At 50.6% G+C, this 13656-nt stretch overlaps 1 protein-coding gene across 1 annotated transcript in view; it reads right to left on the bottom strand.

Annotated features, from left to right (window-relative positions):
• The window catches only part of LOC148526460 (telomerase protein component 1-like), a 134125-nt gene extending 122720 nt beyond the window's left edge, over positions 1-11405 (bottom strand). Inside the window, 1 exon segment of the mRNA XM_088469892.1 lies at positions 11278-11405. The gene's annotated coding sequence lies outside the window, so the exon portion shown is untranslated.
• Between the last annotated feature and the right edge of the window lie 2251 nt (positions 11406-13656).

Genomic DNA, 13656 nt, shown 5'->3' with positions numbered 1-13656 from the left:
CCAGATAAGGAAGGGACTCCAGAGCCCTTTTGAACCTGAGTCTGCTTTCCAGGAACAGAGGCAAACAATACGGCGAGCCACTACCGAAGTGGCAGATAACCTGGAGGCCAGGAGAGCCGTTCCATAGCTGCTTCTCCCAAGTAGGAGACTGCATCTCTAATGTGAGATATGTAGGATAGTTGTTCCCTTGAAGCATCAGGGGGGAATGTCTCTTCTAGGGCCTCTGCCCAACTCTCAATTGCTTTTGCCACCTAGTCCGTAGCCCTAGCAGGACGAGTAATAGCTCCTGTAAGCAGTGACTCCCCATGCTTTATGTTCCGGGTGCAACGCCCGGCAAGAAACAGCTACTGTCCGGCACTTCACGCTCCCACCCCCTATGTGCCACGTCTCCTGTCACCAGGTCACCCTTAATTTGTTCTTGTTGCCACAAACACGGGTGCAAACTGTGACGCCGATGCCGACATCACATGTTATTCACGTTAGTGAGGGTTCCGGGACATAGCGCATTGGGGAGGGGGGAGGTGCCGGGCAGAGAACGCTGGATTGGGAAGGGGGGAGGTGCCAGGCAGGGGATGCGGCCATGGGACGGGGGAGGTGTCAGGCAGGGGACGCTGCATTGGGGCCGAGGGTGGGGGGACGTTGTCCATCACAGTGCAGAGGCAGTGTCAGACTGGAGAACAAAGATCCCTCCCCCTGTATAGAAGCAAAGGCGCGCTGTTCAGGTGGGAACAGTTGCCCGAACTGATTAAAGAGAGTAGACTTGCGTCCATTCTCTGTGTTGGAGCTGAAAAAAAATAAATCTGTGGGCACAGTATTTGGGAGCCTGCAAGTGGGGACAGAATCTGTGGAGCTGCTATATAAAAATATATTCTGTGTAGCCTGCAATAGGGGCCAGTATCTGAGGGCTGTTTAAAAAATGGATTCAAAACATTATTGCGAAGGCCCCCACCCGGCTACTTCTTGATGCCACCCGGCTGGAAACATTTTCTGGGGGGGAACACTGTGTAAGAGTATATGGATTTGTGACAAGCTCATATACGCCCATCTGTAGTCTCTGTCAAGGAGATTGCAGTGTGGATGGGTAAGGTGGCATTCTTAACCAGACGTGTTACATGAGAATCCACTGCTGGGGGAACTTCCCATTTAGTGCAAGCAGTAGCTGGAAGAGGGTAAAAGGAACTTAAAAGTGTTGGAATTTTAAACCTTTTACTGGGCAGATAGCTGATCAGAGTGAGGGAACACTGGTAAAACTACCTTTTGTCGTTTAAAAAGTGGTTGTTTTTTTTCTTAGGAGCGGGTTCTTCTATTCTATTTGTAAAATAGATTTTACAGTTCACACGAGAGCAAGTATATTTAATTCAGAGGGTGGCTCCTCCTCGTCTTCTGCCTCCCCAGATGATATATCAGAATCAGATAACTGGATAGACTTGGAAGATAACACAGCATGTTTAGTAGGTAAAGGCTGTTCCTTTTGCAGCATTTGCTGAAAAACTGTAGAGGTATTAGCCAATTTCTGTACTGAGGTAGAAAGTACGTCTACCCATGGGAGAGGCAAAGGATTTGCAGGGAGAACCTGACGTGGCCATCCCACAGGGGGGTTACCACGGGGATTGCTAAGCAGTCCGCAATATTTGTCAGTACCTGAGAAAAGGCATCCCAGGGTGGTTCCTGCGGCAGAGACAACGGGGCTGAGGGGCCTGAGTCTGTGCAACAATCTGTAGAAAGACCATCCTGAATGAGGTCCTCTGGGGCTAAGCCCGCTGAGCAGGACTTACAAGACACCAGAGTTAAAGTTAAATTAGAATAAAGGGAAAGGTATATGCTGACAGTATAGAAAGTAGAGCTCAGCGCAAGCACAAGTCACATACAAACACAGAAAAAAATCACTATATATCTGCAACTGGCACTACAATCAACTACACAGACCGCAGTGGCTGGTAGGATAAAGCGCTGTAAACCTGGCCCATGGGAGAGGTATACAGGGAGACTGTATCCCAGTGTTCCCGGAGACCTGTGAAGAAGAATGGCTACTGCGCATCTCTTAGAAGGCGGAGGGTGAGGGAGGAGCAGCTTAGGGAACGGCTAGACCGCAGTTGAATGGCGCCCTGAGCTGAGGGAGGGGCTGCAGGGAGAGCGCCTTCTCCCTGTGCTGACGTTAACCACCGGGTCCCCTGGCCTCTAAATATGCCTCTGCGCCAGTATATTAATGCCCCGATGGTCTAGTGGAGTCGTGGATGCACCAGTGTCCACATTAGCGCCTCTGGACCATCTCCTGAGACCGGAGGCTAGATTCCATAAAGACAGGGGCTCGTCTTACCTGTCTCCTGGATGCTGGGGTCCAGAGAGCTTGCTAGCTAGTTCCCCCAAGAGCCTAGTTCCTGTGGAACCCTTTGGACTTCGTAGAAAGAGAGATAACAAAGGTAAGTTCTTACCATATCTCATATTTTCTACATCAGGGTCCATAGGGTATCCACAGGATACCTTGGGGATGTCCCAAAGCAGTATCCTTCAAGGGAGGGAACGCTCCTGTGCTGAAAGGAGAATCCGCCGCCCGAAGGAAGCATCCTGAGAGGCAAAGGTGTCAAACGCATAATACCTCACAAAGGTATGGACAGAGGACCACGTGGCAGCCTTGCAGATCTGGACTGCAGACGCACCACGTTGAGCTGCCCACAAAGGACCCACAGACCTAGTGGAATGAGCCCTCACAGAGGATGGAACCGGAAGGCCTTCATGAAGTTAAGCTTCTGAAATTGCCATATGAATCCAACCTGCCAAAGTTTGCTTTGAAGCAGGCCAACCCTTTTTACGGAAGCCATAGAGGACAAACAAGGCATCCGACTTCCTAAACGAAGAAGTGCGGTCAACATAAATCCTTAAGGCCCGCACATAGTCCACATGGCCTCACCCACCGAAAGATCAGGCGAGTTAAAAGCTGGCACAACGATGTCCTCATTGATGTGGAAACTTGAAACAACTTTGGGAAGGAATCCAGGACGAGTGCGCAGCACCGCCCTGTTCCTATGGAAAAATCAGAAAAGGGGGTCTACAGGAGAGAGCTCCTAAGTCAGAAACACGTCTGGCCGAAGCAATGGCCAGAAGGAATATTGTTTTAGCTGTAAGCCATTTAAGGTTCACTGAGCCCAGTGGTTCAAACGGCGGTCCCTGGAGAACCCTCAGGACCACAGCTAAATCCCAAGGCGCCACGGTGGAACAAAAGGTGGCTGAATTCGAAGAACACCTTGCATAAAGGTGCGCACATCAGGGATTGCAGCAATCCTATGATGGAACTAGACTGACAGGGCAGACACCTGCACCTTCAGAGAAGCAAGGCAAAACCCATGGTCTAGTCCCGCCTGTAGGAAAGCTAACACTCTAGACGGAAATCCCGAGGGGCGTAACCTCTCGGTCGACACCACTGGAAGAACGTATGCCACACACAATGGTATATACTTGCAGAAGATGGTTTTCGAGCTCTTAGCATAGTTTGCACTACAGAGCTGGAAAACCCCCTGGACCTTAACATGGCCGTCTCAACAGCCACGCAGTCAAAGACAGCCGAATCAGGTCCGGGTGAAGACAAGGACTCTGTGACAGCAGGTCCGGTCGTAGCGGCAACCGCAGAGGAATGTCCACGGACAGACTCTGAAGGTCTGAGAACCAGTGCCGCCTGGGCCAAGTGGGAGCTATCAACAGGAGCGTCCCTCCTTCCTGTTTGAATTTCCGGATTACCCGTGGAAGAAGGGAAAATGGAGGAAAGAGATAAGCAAACCGAACGTCCACTGGATGGACAGAGCATCCACCAGAGACGCCTTTTCGTCTCTTGTTAGAGACCCGTACACCGGCAACTTCTTGTTGTGCTGTGACGCCATGAGGTCTATCTCTGGAAGACCCCACCTGTCCACCAGAAGTTGAAAGACGTCCTGGGAGACCACTCCCCCGGATGAACGTCCTGGCGACTGAGAAAGTCCGCCTCCCAGTTGAGGACTCCCGGGATGAATACCGCTGATATGGCCGGGAGATTGCGCTCTGCCCAGAATGCGGGACACCTCTACGAGTGCCGCCCGACTTCGGGTTCCTCCTTGCCGATTTATGTAGGCCATGGTGGTGGCGTTGTCCGACTGGACCTGCACGGGGTGACCTTGGAGAACCCGATGTGCCTGCTGGAGAGCCTTGAAAACCGCGCGGAGTTCCAAGATGTTTATTGGAAGCTCCTGTTCTGCCTGAGTCCACCTGCCGTGGAACAAGTGTGGACCCGTGACCGCTCCCCAGCCCCAAAGACTGGCATCCGTTGTTAACAGGACCCAGTTCGCCACCCAAAAAGGACGACCCTGGTTGAGATGGGTCGTCTGCAACCCCCAGGCTAAGGACAGGCAAACCTCTGGAGTGAGCACCATCTTCTGGGACTTTAGGCTCTGAGGCAGTCCATTCCATTTGGACAGGATCAATTGCTGCAGAGGTCTGGAGTGAAACTGGGCATATTCCACCATGTCGAATACTCACACCATGGAGCCCAGTAACCTCATCACCGAGTGCAGAGACACTCGGTGACTCTGCAGACAAGTACGCACCTTCAACTGTAAGGCAGAGATCTTTTCTCCCGTCACAAAGATCCTCTGCTGACTGGAGTCCAATAAGGCTCCGAGGTGCAGAATCCTCTGAGACGGGATCAGGATGGATTTTTGCCAGTTTATTAACCAGCCGTGACGTTGCAGAACTGCAATCGTCAGGTCCAAGTGGCGTAGAAGGAGCTCTGGAGATCCTGCTACTAATAGAAGATCGTCTAGGTACGGCAACAAGCGGACTCCCTGCAGCCGCAGATAAGCCGCCATGACCTTGGTGAACACTCGTGGTGCTGTCGCCAGGCCAAAAGGTAACGCCCAAAACTGGAAGTGATCAGTGCAGATTGCAAACCTGAGGAACTGTTGATGGCGTAAAAGAATAGGGACATGCAGGTAAGCGTCCTGTATGTCCAATGACACCATGTAATCCTCAGGTTCCAGCGCCAGAATGATGGACCGTAGGGTCTACATCCGAAAATACGGCACCTGCAAGGACTTGTTGAGGGCCTTGAGGTTGAGAATCGGACGGTACGACCCATTGGGTTTCAGCACCAAAAATAGATTGGAATAGAAACCCTGGCCCTTCTGGGAGAATGGAACAGGCACTATAACTCCAGCCTGGAGCATAGTGTGTAAAACCTTCCGCAGTTCCACGGCTTTGGATGGAGGCCTGTGCCGAAAGAAGAGGACATACCCGTGAGAAACCACCTCGTGAACCCAAATGTCTGTCGTGGTTATTGACCAACACTGGGCGAACTGCAACATGCGGCCTCCCACTTTGGGATCACCCAAAGGGAGGCCCGGACCGTCAGGCCGCAGGCTTGTCATCTGACTTAGGGGCCGGACATCTGGTACTCCAGGCCTGTTTCCGGGGCTTGGCCGATTTTTTGGGGCCAGCCTGACGGGGAAAAGACTGTGCTTTAGGCCTACCCTGGGCCCTGTAAGGCCGAAAGGACGGCGTACCTGAACTGGAAGGGACCGCAGCAGACGGGAGACATGCCGATTTGGCTGCCGCCAGCGTGGCTACAATTTTGTCCAGATCCGGACCAAATAGGACTTCTCCATTAAAAGGCAAAGCTTCCAAGCCCTTTTTGGAATCAGCGTCCGACTTCCAAGATCGCAACCATAAGGTGCGACGAGCAGCTACAACTGCCGAAGAAATCCGAGAAGTTAGGGTACTGATATCCAAGGCCACTTCATTGATGTAAGTGGCCGAATCCCAGAGATTGCCTACCAACTCGGCCTGTTCAGTCGAACAGTCGGAATCCAAAGACGTCTCCAAACTATCGGCCCAGCGCTCCATAGCTCTGGCTACCCAACATACGGCCATAGCCGGTCTGGATGCCCCCCCGCAAGGGAATAAATGGACTTTAGGCAGATCTCCACCTTACGGTCCGTAGCATCCTTCAAGGAGGACATGGAGGGCATGGGCAATGTGGCACTTCGGACTAGGCGTGTCACATGAGAATCCACTTGAGGAGGGGATTCCCACTTAGAAAACGAATTGTCCGCAAACGGGTAAGCCACCGCTAAGCGTCTTTGAGGCTGATACAGTTTACCAGGATGTTTCCACGCCTCCTCTAAATGGTCTACTAACTGACCCGAAAGAGGAAACACTGTTTGTCACCCTTAATAACCTTAAAAAATGCATATTTGGACTTGGACACCGGAGGATCGTCATCCTCAATAACTAAAGCTGTGCGGACTGCCCGAATAAGGCCAGGAATATACACCTTGGACTTAGCATCAGACTCTTTAGTATGGAGAGGTTCTTGGTCAGATAGATCCAGAATCTCCCCATCATCGGATGTCACGTCGTCATCCTCATAAGGAGCGGACAGAGATGCCACCGGCCGCAACACAGACTCCCCTTGTAACACGTCCGACAAATGCTGTACAGAACTTGTCAGTGAATTAACCCAGGCAGGCTCCTGAGAGACCTGAGAAGGGAAAATAGGGAGACTGTGGGGTACCATCAGTTGTCTCTGGAAACCCTGCATGGGTGACGACACCTCTGACTGCTGGGACAATCCTATCTGTGAGAACGCAGGTTGCGGAGCTAACTGGCCCACTAGGGTTGTAAGCGCTTTGGCAAAACAAGCCCAGGGCAGTTCCTGTACCGGAGCCATGACAGTAATTGGCCGCGCCAATAAAAATCACTGCCCCTCTACGTTACCCTCCTCCTCCGTTATTGGTACCTTACACGTAGTACACAGAAGCTGGAGAGGAAATTCACTCTCAGACATGATGGTAAGTATGTGACCCCTCTCACTGACACTCGTTAGTATAGTGGGAGAACCGCCTTGCAATCACCGCACCGCAAGGGCTTTAGCAGAAGAAGAGCAGGGACAGTGAAATGGCTGACAGTAGAAAGTGAAAGTACAGGCAGCAGATGCTACAGAAGTCACATACGATGCAAAGAAATTATTCCCTTCACTATCAGCGCTGATCCTCAACTACGCAGACACAGAGCCTGGTAGGACACAGCGCTGCATACACAGACTTGTCTCAACGGAAGAGAGGTATGCCGGGGGACCCAAGACCACGATGCCACCGAACAGCAGCTTCCAGCAGCGTTCACAATGCTTCTGTAAAGATGGCCACCGAGGAGCAGAGAGGAGGCCGGCCTGGGGGAGGAGCGCTGCCATAGGGCCAATCGGCAGGTGCAGAGAGGGCTGTGTGCAGCGGGGGAGGCGCCGGCTGTGTACAGGGAAGGCGCGCTCCCCTGGCATGCAATTAACCCCTGGGACGGCACAGCGCTACCGCTCAGCTGCGGTCCGCTGTCCCAGGGGGGTAGTGGAAGCGCAGGTTGTTACCTGGCTCCACGCTGTAGCCAGTCCCCAGGGAGCCCCCTGCCTGGGGACTCTGGACCATGTGTTCAGCGGGGACCCACCGCAGGACCCTGCTGCTTACCGGCTGCCCCCTTGAATCCGGCCATGGTCCAAAACATCTGGGGTCACCGCTAGCTGTGACCCCAGATGCTTACCAGCATCCCCGGATCAGTACCGGCATTCTGGTACCGGCGGGGGTGTAGGGAAGACAGCATGGACGTCAGTAGTGACTGTCCATGCTGTACTTCCAGATGGGCAGCCATAGCTGCCGCAAAGATAAATCCTTAGCCCCCCTCTAAACAGGTGCTCCGACTCCGAGCCGGGCACCAACGAAACTGAGATGCCTTGGCTTGGGGGCGGGGTATAGGAGGGGAACCCTAGTGCATCCTGGGAGGCTGCAAAACTTAATTCTAAGGTGCCCGATGCCTGACGTCATCACCTATACCCAAATGGGACCCAAATCTAAACACAGAATGCATTTGTTTTATATACACCTTATACACACAGCCTGCAGGTAATTTTATACAATATTTTCAATCATTTTATGGCTCAAACAAAGTTTGTGTACATTGAACCATCAAAAAGCAAAGGTTTCACTAACTCAGTCATACTAAAAAAAAAAAAGTATTTTGGAATATTTGGATATGGGAGAAAATATCTAATACAGTATGAGGCCTTGTTAAGTGAATCACTTTTCTCATTGTCCATTTAAAAAAAAAAAAAAAAAAGTGTTACATTACATATTCCGAATTTTCTGTTTGTTTACCAATTGTAATTACCTTTACTGAAGTTATGGGACCCATATAACAGCAATAAAGATTCACCAATACTGCATTTGGGCGAGTTGCATGACTCCTCACACTCGTGGTGCGATGCATTCTACCGGTCATCGCATGCCTGCCGGCACTGGTAACGCCGGTACGCATGGCGATCCCCGCAAAGGACCGCTCTGTCGGTAAGAGGTCCTTTGCAATGAAGGGACTTCTGGGTCTATGACCCAGAAACCCCTCCGGCATCCTTCTGCGCATGTGCAGAAGGAAGCACACGCCGTGAGTGGGTGCTGGGAGGGATCAGATTGGATCCCTCCCTCAGCACTCAGCGGAGAGAAGCCCATAGGTTTCTAAGGATAGTGCCATCAGGAAGATGGCGTTAGCCACCGCAACCAAGTCCATATGAGCATATGAGAAATGCGGTCAAACACGCATTTTTGGGATTTGACCGCATTTTTTCCCTTGATGCATCCCGCCCATTGCCATTATGCACCAGCGATTTGCAGATCATTTTCACCAAAGAACATATCTGCCAACCGTGAAAGGCTCATCATTTTACTGGTAACGGTCTACAAAATGGCTGATCAGTACCATACACTAGCAATCTACAGCCCTGATTAGTTGGGGAAATCTAACATGTTGGACAATCTGATTTACTGATTCTGATCACTTTTTGGATTGAATCGGCGATCGGTGAGCCCCAAATATTTTTTTTTTTACACAATTATCTGCAGAATTGCCCCAATTGATGGCTGATGTATGGGCCCATAAACAAATAGATTTTTTTATAACATTAATAACAAAGCTCAACACAGTATATATAAACCAGAAATCAAAAGGTATTTAGCTGACGCTGTGAAACGTTCATAGTGTAGTTATAAAAGTGCTTTCTTCTGCAGCACCAAGACTTGCATTGCACATCTAAACAAAGGTCAATTGCTGCTCATTGTACTTAAGGCTCCATTTACAAACGAACGAAATACCAGCGCCAATTTTCGTTTAGTATCACTGTGATACAAACGAAAATTCCACTGGTATTTAGTAATACTTACCCCTCTGGCGAGGTCCAGGTCCTCCGCTGGGCTGCTGGCAGCCTAACGCTGCCAGCGACGGGGCTCCACTGTTATGCGCATGCGCTACGGTCCGTCTGCGCATGTGCATGACACGGAGACCAGGCAATGGGGACCGCATCGCTCTCGCCATCTAAAAGATGGCGAGAGCGATGCTGTAAAAACAGCAGTGATCTAAGATTACCGCTGTTTACTAAATACAGAAAGATGTTACAACCCCTTTAGCGAGCGCTAAAGGGGTTATATTTCGTTAGTAAATGGAGCCCTTAGAAAGAAGTCTCTCATAGGGTCCAATTTATCAATTATTATTGGCGGGATGCCGCCAATAAGTTTCCCGAATGTATGTACCCGGGGACAGCATCAGGTATCGGAGATATATTCTGCAGTCTCCAGTTTTCGCTCACAAAAGCAGCCCCATAGGTTTCTAAAGCATAGAGGGTCCCATTTAACAATGATGCATAACCCCTTTAGCACTCACTAAGGGCCATATTCAATATGGGGAGAAAAGTCCATTATCGGCGATAATTTATTGCCGGTGACATCATTTTCGCCTATTTCCAATATCCCCGTATTCAATTGCATTGACTTTTTCGCCGGTGCGAAAAGTCAATGTTAAAAAAACAGGGATAATTTTTCGCCAGCCTTTTGCAGGCGAAAAAAAGTGCAGAATTGGGGTTTAGGGCTGCAGGCTTTAAAAAATTAGCCTGCACCCTTGGGAATGCCCCTTTAAAACGATCTGTGTCAAAAAGTTTAAAAAAAAAAAATAGGGACACCCCAAAAAAAATTGTTCAATTTTGGGGTTAAAATAAATAAATAATAATAATTTTGGGGAACAATTTTTAAACTAACGAAATAAATACAGGGGGAGCTCCCAAGAATGCGGCAGGTGCATATTTGAAGAATTTTAAAAATGCACCTTAGGGACTTAAAAATAGGCTTGCACCCATTTCCATGTACCCCAAATTTGATGCACCTAGCTTTTAAAAAAAAAACAAAAAAAACGAAGTGCTCTTCTTTACCCCTTCTTCCCTGTCGGGAAAAAACACATACTGCGGCTATTTGAAAACCATACTTACCTTCCGCAGGCCAAAACGGGGGTACCCATAATGATCCCCCATGTCAGGACATCATTAGGGGGGATGCTTTCCCGAAAGTTACCCAATTTTTTTCTGATACTTACCTTTCTGCCGGGTCCCGTTTTCGAAGCTTTCAAATTGAATACGGGGATAAAGCGGGCGCACGCCCGATACTTTATCCCCGTAAAACCTCCGATGCGGAGCGAAAAGTCCAGCACGGACTTTCCGTTCCAATATTGAATACCCCCCTAAAGGGGTTATGTCAACCTTTCAGAATTCAACTAACAGCGGTAATCTAAGATTAATGTCACTGCATCGCTCTCACCATGCTTCCAGGCCCTGCTGGGTCCCCGTCGGATGAAACAGTTATGCACATGCGCAGATTGATCATTGCTCATGCGCATGACAGAGTAGCCCGTTGCCGGCAGTAAGCAGCTGAGCGGAGGAACCCGCCAACTAGTAGGACGTCGCTGTAACTCGCTGACGAGTAAGTAATGAGTACCAGTGGCATATTCATTTGTATCACTGCGATACTAAACAAAATATGTCGCTGGTATTTACATTCGTTGATAAATGGGGCCCAGAGTTTTTATTATCTGGGCTGAGATAAATGTTCCCTGCTGTGTCAGATACTAGCGTAAAATTAAATCCCCTGATTTGCTTCAGTTCATTATTGTAGCTATATATCTCTAAATGATTCAATTCCCTAATACGTCAGAAAAGGTAATCTGGGCCTTAACAGGGAACTGGAGTTGCTGATTGATGCCAGAATGAAAGTCTCTCCCAGGTGAAATTGGAAAGTCTCTCCCACTCTTACAGGTGCAGAGCAGTAGCAGTGCCTGTGCCTTACTACATTCCATATACAGCGCTCTGCGCTTCCTGCTGAGGAGGGCTCTGTCACTGTGCCTGCCAGACGCAGATACTGTTTCGGGACTTGCATGATAAAGACTGACAAAATATTACTGTACCTACTACTAGTGCGACCCTCCGTAAAGTGACTGTTATACCAGAGAGGCTCAAGATCTTCCCATACACTGACTGCGTCCAGCTGATCCCAGCACTGTCACGGTCAGAATCACTGAAGCCGTTTCCTACTTCCTGCTCTAAGCACAGGAGTGTTGCCAACTTTAAAATGAAAAATAAACAAATGATGAGCAAAAAACAAGCCCAAAACAATACAAAAAAACCCCAAAAGTAGCCCAACTTAATTTGGTGGTACATGGGTTGGGATAATTTAATTAAAACCACAAACTATTATTTTTTGTTAATTTTATTAAAATACATATAACAATTTATACAATTTGCTAAAAAGGCCAAACGAATGTAGAATCCGTATGATATTTGCCCAGGCTTGCCTACCCTCCTGATTTGGCCGGGAGCCTCCCGAATATCGGGTGCCACTCCCGACTCCCCAGAAAGGCAGGCAAGCCTCCCAGCTGCAGCCTGCCCACCCGGACTACTTCTAGAAACCCCCGCAGCGGGGGTCCCGATGACGAGATTCGCGCTGAATCGCATCATCGTGGCTCCGCCCCCTGCTTCACAATGCCTTTATTTTCGGCATTGTGAAGAGGGAGCGGGGTCGCGATGAAGTGATTGTGCGGTCACGCCCTTGGCCCCGCCCCCAAACTGGAGTCATAGCCGGCCACACCCCCCGCTGTATGCTGGCATTCAGCTCCCTCCCGAAAGGGGGGAGCTGAATGTCGGCAAGTATGTATTTGCCAGGTCTATGTGATCCTACTTGCAGATAGGACCATTGTTATTGCCACTCATTAATAATATAGATTAGCATTAGGAACAGAAAAGAATACAGTGGTGCGCTCATTCATCCAGAATCCATCAGTGGATTTTCATTGTTAATAAAATGAAGATTGATAGCTTTGTATACAGGGCGTATCTATAATGGGTGCAGGGTGTGCGGGGCACATGGGCAGGGCTGCCATCAGAAATTTTGGGGCCCGGTACTGACAAAGTAGGCAGGGCCCCCCGGGGTATAGGGCAGACTTGTTTGGAGTTGTGAATAATGTGGGTGGAGCTACTTCTGGGATGGTGCATCAATTGGTGTGTAAATCAGGGATGGCTAGATATGGTGGAGGGGGGGAACAGGGTAGAGAAGACTGGATATTAATGGGGGGGCACAGGGCAGGGAAGTGGATTGGGGTGGCAAAGAGCAGGGAAGGATGATTTGGTCTGGTGGGGGAAAGGGCAGGAAAGGCCAGCTGGACTAGGGGAGAGGCAGGGCAGAGAAGGCTGGCAGGCTGGCTAGACATAGGGGTGCCGCAGGGAAGACTGGCTGGACTAGGACAGGGAAGACAGGCTGGTTGGCTTGACTAGAAGGGGGAGGTAGTGCAGGGAAGGCTTGCTGGACTGGGGGTGTGGGCATGGAAGGAAGGCTGGCTGGACTGGGGGGGTAGGCAGGGAAGGAATGCTGGCTGGACTGGGGGGTAGGCAGGGAAGGAATGCTGGCTGGAATGGGGGGGTGGGCAGGGAAGAAAGGCTGGCTGCACTGGGGGGCGGGCAGGGAAGGAAACCTGGCTGCAGTGGGGGGGGATGGGCAGGGAAGGAAGGCTGGCTGCACTGGGGGGGTGGGCAGGAAAGGAAGGCTGGCTGTACTGGGGGGGGGCATGGAAGGATGACTGGCTGGACTGGGGGTGGGCAGGGAAGGAAGGATGGCTGGGAAGGAGAGGGCTTAGGGAAGGCTGGCTGTATATTCGAGTGGGGGCACAAGACAGGGTCAACGCAAACATACAATTACCTGAGATAGGGGCCTGGGTGGCAGTGGTGACCACCTTGTTGTGCCCCCAGTAGTAGTCCCCTCCTTGTAATGCCCCCAGTAGTAATCCCCCCCTTGTTGTGCCCCCAGTAGTAATCCCCCTTGTAGTGCCCTCAGTAGTATTCCCCTTGTAGTGCCCCCAGTAGTAGCCCCCCCGGGCCGCTTTGCATCATGGGAGAGACGTCATGACGTCTCTCCCATTACCCACTGGGGGAGCCGGAAGATGGCTCCTGCAGTGGGAGCAGCAGCGGCCGATGAGAGTCTGACAGACTCTCATCAGCTGCTAAAGCAAACACACAGCTGCCGGCGCCGACGACTGTGTATTTGTCACTGTGTATCGCTGACCGACCTCTGTCCGGTCAGCGCTACATGCACGGAGCAGCTGTGTCACAGTAACACAGACTGCACGCAGCCCGCACGGCGCTGCAGCCCGGGGGGCACATGGCACCCTGCCCCCGGCCCAGCCCGCCACTGTCTCAGGTGCTTCTAATACTGCTGGAATGATTTCTATTTTCTTCTGTCTCTCCAAGTCTCGGATTAGTTAGACGCTATAAACACACTTCTGTGACTTTGTGAA

This window comes from Taudactylus pleione, unplaced genomic scaffold (genome assembly GCF_031769625.1).
Source record: "Taudactylus pleione unplaced genomic scaffold, aTauple2 ptg000095l, whole genome shotgun sequence".
Taxonomy (NCBI): Eukaryota; Metazoa; Chordata; class Amphibia; order Anura; family Myobatrachidae; genus Taudactylus; species Taudactylus pleione.
Note: the sequence above shows the minus strand (reverse complement) of the source record. Positions and strands in the feature narration are given on the sequence as shown.